The sequence below is a fragment of the Coregonus lavaretus genome (genome assembly GCF_964263955.1).
Source record: "Coregonus lavaretus genome assembly, chromosome: 4".
NCBI classification, from domain to species: domain Eukaryota; kingdom Metazoa; phylum Chordata; class Actinopteri; order Salmoniformes; family Salmonidae; genus Coregonus; species Coregonus lavaretus.
Window position 1 is genome coordinate 6,371,095 of NC_139991.1, and position 7,220 is coordinate 6,378,314.

Consider the following 7,220-nt stretch of genomic DNA (forward strand, 5'->3'; position numbering starts at 1 on the left):
GGATGCATGCAGGTGAATCCCTCCCAGAGTTGATCAACTATGATCACAGGCTCTCTGTTCCCTTCTGCCCTGATACTGGCACCTCGGCCCTCAACTGGTTTTCTATTACTTTCAAGACTCTCCAAGGCTTCAGTCTGCTTCTCCTCTGTGTCCATTTTGCTCTGCTAAGTCTTACTGCCCATTACTGGTATTGTGTGAAGAGCCTGCCAACTGAAGGATTGGGGGAGGGGGGGGGATCTAAACATATCAAACCACATGAGTCTTTCAATGTTGAGGAAAGAGATTTAGGTAACACTTTATTTTACTATTCCGGCATGATGCCTGCACAGATAAGGTAGTCATATACATGCAAACTTGACATTTTGTAACATGACTCACACTAATATTACGTTACAGTACAAAGTTTTGAAGCCTACTGATTTATTACAGATTTAGCGATGTGACATAAATACATGTTATGTCAATCTCAGGTTTATAATAACCTTATGCAGGCATTATGGCAGAGTATTCAAATAAAATGTTACCGAAGTACAGTATATAAAGAATAAATAAGTCAACAAATATAAACAAACCTATGTACAGTATAAATTAAAGATGAAGATCTACATCAAGATTAAATCAGATATTTTTCAACTTTTGTGCCCATTACCTCCCTATGAAACATACCTTAGGGATTTATCTTTTTCTAAACCTGACCTATCTGGAGCTTTAGCCAGTTACTTTTCTTAACTGAATTAATGAGGAACATTTTAAATAGGGCTCTTCATGGTGTTTATATCACAAGGCTGTATGATATTGTAGGTCTTCTTTTATCTTATTCAAGGGAGATAACCTTGCATCTCATTACTCATGTGAAAGACCTCACTGCACTGTCTGGTAAAGAATCTAAATACGGTGGAATTTATATGATTTATATTGTTTGAAGAGTGCAAATGTCACAGGAGTATACATTGACATTAATGAGAAAATACCAGAGAGGGGGTGCATGGCCTTGTATTCATATTGACTTGTTTGGATGAGATGCTGCTGACTTCTGACAAGCAGCTTTCCATGCACATCCCTCCATGATTAATATGTACTGGAACAATTTTCTCCCTCCAGGAACTACTTTGTTCCCTCTGTTGACACTTTGACTTGATGATTGTATAAATCATGGGTAAGAAGTCTTGCACATAGTTCCATAAACTTCTTCTGCTAAAAATTCTACTGACGTAGTTGAGGTGCATCAGGTATCTACGTCAGATATGATGAAACAGAGGTAACCTGAATCACTGAAATAGTATAGATGGTCATGAGTCAATTAGCATAGTATGGGTTTCTAGATGTTGATGCCAGTCCGTGCCATTGCCTCTCTCCTTTGTTAATGCGACTTTGTAATTATCAAGTTCACTTTGGCTTGTCACTCAATACTTCTACCAGATGGCCCATGTGCCCTTATGTACATAATTGTGGCTAAACTCCCCCTGGTACGGTGCTCCTGTGTGCTGTGCTCTGAGCTCCTTTGAAGAACAGTGAGTGTGTATCTGTCACTAAGGACCACAAGCTGGGGCCCATTGATTCAGGAGGCCCAGATCTGGAGTCCTACTTGATCAGCTGAATGTAAATAACCCTGGATGGACTTTCATCTCCACCCTGGGGCTCTGCAGTGTGTGACGTGTAGGTTGGGGAAATGGATGTATATTGCATTCGGAAAGTATTCAGACCCCTTCCCTTTTTCCACATTTTGTTACGTTACAGCCTTATTCTAAAATGGATTAAATAAATAAAAATCCTCATCAATCTACACACAATACTCCATAATGACAAAGTGAAAACAGGTTTTTAGACATTTTTGCAAATGTATAAAAAATCAAATAACAATTATACCTTATTTATATAATATGAGACTCGAAAATTGAGCTCTGGTGCATCCTGTTTCCATTGATCATCCTTGAGATGTTTCTACAACTTGATTGGAGTCCACCTGTGGTAAATTCAATTGATTGGACATTATTTGGAAAGGCACACACCTGTCTATATAAGGTCCCACAGCTGACAGTGCTTGTCAGAGCAAACACCAAGCCATGAGATTGAAGGAATTGTCCGTAGAGCTCCGAGACAGGATTGTGTCAAGGCACAGATCTGGGGAAGGGTACCAAAAAATTGTCTGCAGCATTGAAGGTCCCCAAGAACACAGTGGCCTCCATCATTCTTAAATGGAAGAAGTTTGGAACCACCAATACTTTTCTTAGAGCTGGCCACCCAGCCAAACTGAGCAATCGGGGGAGAAGGGCATTGGTCAGGGAGATGATCAAGAACCCGATGGTCACTCTGACAGAGCTCCAGAGTTCCTCTGTGGGGATGGGAGAACCTTCCAGATGGACAACCATCTCTGCAGCACTCCACCAATCAGGCCTTTATGGTAGAGTGGTCAGATGGAAGCCACTCCCAAGTAAAAGGCACATGACAGCCCGCTTGGAGTTTGCCAAAAGGCACCTAAAGGACTCTCAGACCATGAGAAACAAGATTCTCTGGTCTGATGAAACCAAGATTGAACTCCTTGGCCTGAATGCCAAGCGTCACGTCTGGAGGAAACCTGGCACCATCCCTATGGTGAAGCATGGTGGTGGTAGCATCATGCTGTGGGGATGTTTTTCAGCGGCAGGGACTGGGAGACTAGTCAGGATCGAGGGAACGATGAAATGAGCAAAGTACAGAGAGATCCTTGATGAAAACCTGCTCCATAGCGCTCATGACCTCAGACTAGGGCGAAGGTTCACCTTCCAACAGGACAATGACCCTAAGCACACACAGCCAAGACAATGCAGGAGTGGCTTCGGGACAAGTCTCTGAATGTCATAGAGTGGCCCAGCCAGAGCCCGGACTTGAACCCAATCGAACATCTCTGGAGAGACCTGGAAATAGCTCTGCAGCAACGCTCCCCATCCAACCTGACAGAGCTTGAGAGGATCTGCAGAGAAGAATGGGAGAAACTCCCCAAATACAGGTGTGCCAAGATTGTAGCGTCATACCCAAGAAGACGCGAGGCTGTAATCGCTTCAACAAAGTACTGAGTAAAGGGTCTGAATATTATATGAATTATTTTTATATACATTTGCAAAAATGTAGAAAAAACTGTTTTTGCTTTGTCATTATGGGGCATTGTGTGTAGATTGGTGAGGGGAAAAAACAATTTAATCCAGTTTAGAATAAGGCTGTAACGTAACAAAATGTGGAAAAAGTCAAGGGGTCTGAATACTTTCCGAATGCACTGTAGAACATTTGCCAATATTCTGTTGGACTGAGTTCCAACATCAATGGTAATATATTGAAGTACTCTACATTATATTTATTACATTAATTGTTTGTTTTTATTTGGATATCTACTATGTGTTTGTTTGAATATGATGACACCATTTCTCATGATGGCATACTGCCATGGATTTATTTATCACATGAATGGATATCTCATTCTTAGGATTACTGTTGTGCAATGGCACAAAACCTTATCAGATCTATATTGAGAAATGTATGAATCATTGGCAAGATGATGGGGTACACTGTTATCCGTTACAGCCCCTTGGTCCATATCTTTATAAGCTAAAACAGTGTGCATTTTCATAAAATTGGCTTGTGCGCACCCCAACATACACTAACGCACACTAAGACCATACATACATTACACACTCCGAGCAACAGCAAGTGATATCATGCTGATATGAATCAGTATTCCTGTTCCTGACGGGGAACGGGATGTGAATAACCTTTCTGATGTTTCTTTGCTGTACTGTATTGTTGTTCCAACAAGACCCACCCTGGACAACATGGCTCATCATTTAATGATGCCCTCAGGCACAAGCCAAAGCGCTCTCCATCAACTCAAATCCTCCATTGCTTAGTTCATCTTAATAATAAACCCTTTAGAGCAAAAGCACAGTCAGTTGCAGGTATTGCTAACCCTGATGCATACTGTGTCTAGCAGTATTGATTTGGATGGTGAATGTCTCCTTTAAAATATTTATGCAGGGAGAATGACTGTTTTTAAATGAGCACTGCAAAGAGTGCATAATCTGAGGTATTTCTTTTGCATTCACCACTGACAAACATGGGCTCTGAACACTACTGCACAATGGGTGGAAGATAATACAGGCTAGTCTATTGCCCTGCGGTGTATTCCCTGAACCACTGGATGATCTTGAGGTCATAGATTATATTTTATTTCTAAAAAGGGAATTTATTGCATGCTTACTTCTGTTAAGATGTGTTGTACATTCCTTTGAGTACGAAATGCTGATAGGCAAGCCTGCATTTGCACAAACCTCTGTTCATGTTGTGGATGCTCTCTTTATCTTGCATTTAGGCCAATAAATCCAGTCAACTGCATGATAGTGTCTGTGATGTTTCATCCTTGTGAAAAACGTGGAAATAGTCACCTCTATTCTTCTTCCGTGGTTTTTAAGTGGAAAAACAAAATAAAGATTTAGTATTTATTGCCATTTGATTTGATCATTCTTCTTCTCTCATTCGATTCAGGTTGTGGGAATTTACGGAGTACCTTTTGGGGGTGGTAAGACAATATGGGATAATATGTTGCTACAATATGAATTTATCACAGATTTCCATTACATCGGCCCCTGTGACTCCCACATCTGACTCAAAGCACCTACTGATACCATTACACCACCAGAGAGATGGAGTGACATCCCCTGTTTTCTGTGACCTATAACATGTTTTTTGCCTTGTGGTTCAATTTAAATGGGAAAGAGGAATACAATTGAAAGAGGAATGCAGCAGTCTTTTGAGAGACTCAATCTCTGCTCTCGTATGATTTCCCCCGGTGTGGTGGAAGCTTTGGACGTGATACTCCATGCACATGCTCACCGTGGCCGGGTCAGCGATGATGAGGCTGTATAGCGTCAGTACATGTAATGGGGGTGAAGACTGCTCCTTCAGACAGTTCCTTTCATTTAACGGCTATTGTGCGAGAGCGCTGAATAACGGCTGTTTCCATGGTGACGGAGACTTGTGTGAATACCTACGTTCTGAGAAAACCAGGGACAGAGGTGGGGGGAGGTGGAGTGGTGGAGGGCTTGGTGCGGAATAGAGTGAAGTTTTCCTTTAAAGACTTTTATTTTTTAAACAGGGGCCTTGACTGTGTTGTTCAGTGCCCTCACAAGGCCAGATATAATCCACAAGCCACACCAGCTGAGTTCTGTGCTCAAGGCTAAAGCTTTGCTGGATAAAGATGCCTCTTAAAGTCTTACAGTAAAAACCCTGCTCCTTCCATCACATGTAAAGAAGTGTATTTTTAAACCTCACAACGGCAGGTCAAAGTGGTGGTAACATTGATAAAAATTATGTTGGGGTGAAGTGATATCCTGGAAAACTGATATCCCACAATCCTGATGCTGTTCTGCCCACCATTCGAGAGGTATTGGATTCCTCCAGCAGGCATGGCTGTAGGGAAGAGTGGGGTAAGTTGAGCAATTCTTTACATTCTGCATCACTCCGTCAAGGGAAATATAATATTATTTCTAACAAAGATATCTAAATATATTTCAGGATCTTGTGTTCCCTACGGAAAGTAATATAGTGCATTCGGAAAGTATTCAGACCCTTTGACTTTTTCCACATTTTGTTACGTTACAGCCTTATTCTAAAATTGATTAAATTGTTTTTTTTCTATCATCAATCTGCACACAATACCCCATAATGACAAAGCAAAAACTGGTTTTTAACAGCACTTACAGTTGACCGGGGCAGTTCTAGCAGGGCAGAAATTTGACGAACTGACTTGTTGGAACGGAGGCATCCTATGACGGTGCCACGTTGAAAGTCACTGAGTGTATGGGGTAAGTTGAGCCGTGGGACAGGATAAGTTAAGCCACTGTGGTATCTAAATAATGATGCTAATTATGCTGTGAGAACAAGGAGTCTGCTCACACTGTACTTTGATTATAAAGGTTTATTTATATCACAAGATTTCAGCGTAAATTTACAGACATCTGCAGGCATCTGGAGAACAACGGACTCAAAATAATATGTTGTTCTGTCCTCCTTTGTCCCAACCAAGTATTTATAATCTTTAACATGATATGGGTGGTTTCCCCTACAGACCAATCCCATGACTCCCCACAGCAGACTTCCTCTGTTTTAGGGTGCCCCTATAAAACTGTTCCCCAGATGCTTCCCTAAGCTGAATCAACATCCTCTAAGATACCATTTGCAAACGTTAGCAAAGTCATGAATTCCTTAGACACCACATATTTCCCCCCTTCGAGACTAATTAAGTCTCGAAAACAAAAAGAATAGGATTATAGCAAATAACAATTTCTCTTATTGAGTATCTTTAACAATAAACCAAAAACACATTTTTCTATGGAGTGTAAATCAATTTCTATGAAACATGAACAAATCTTTATGGAGTGTGAGAGCGAAAAACCTGTCTGGCAGCTTTCTTTCCAAATATCCATCAATCAATCAAGACAGTAAAATTCTCTCACGGCCCCTCTGCCCCAGGCAACCACCTAAGTACTCCAGATCAATTCATAAATCTTTATCAATGCATTTTAAACTATGATGCAATTTGAATACACATGAAAGCCTCAGCAAACAAAATACAATCAAAAATGTCCACATTCAGGCTGGTCGACCCATCGGACCCTCCTGTGGATTCTCTCTATCCCTGCCTAGACCCAATATCCCTAAGCATCCACGAAATAAACAAAAACATCTGAGATCCCCACATGTACCCAATAACAGCAAATATCATTCTTCAAAAATTAATACAGAAAGAATATGACACAAATTATGTATTACACATGCAAATATGTCTATATATCATTGCAGACAATGGAATGTAGTCCACTACACTTCATCTCCTCAGCAGTGTCGACTTCCAATGCAACGTCGATGATGGAATCTGAACATTTCCACACCTTCCTTGTTCCACTTCCTCCAGTCCATTCATATTGTCCCTTCATATTGTCCATGTTTGAGTATTTGAATCCCCTCTACACATTCCCCCATATGCTTCTGGAAGAAAAGAAAAGACCAAACAGTATCTTTTGCAAAACAACACATGCAAATTAACACATCAATATCAACTAAAAATGATATATAAAATGATATAAAAATGAATCTCATTCCATTTCCCCCCTTGGATTCATCACAAAATACTAAAATCACACTAATATTTAAAAACGTGAAAAATGATCGGATATTCAAAATGGATATCTATC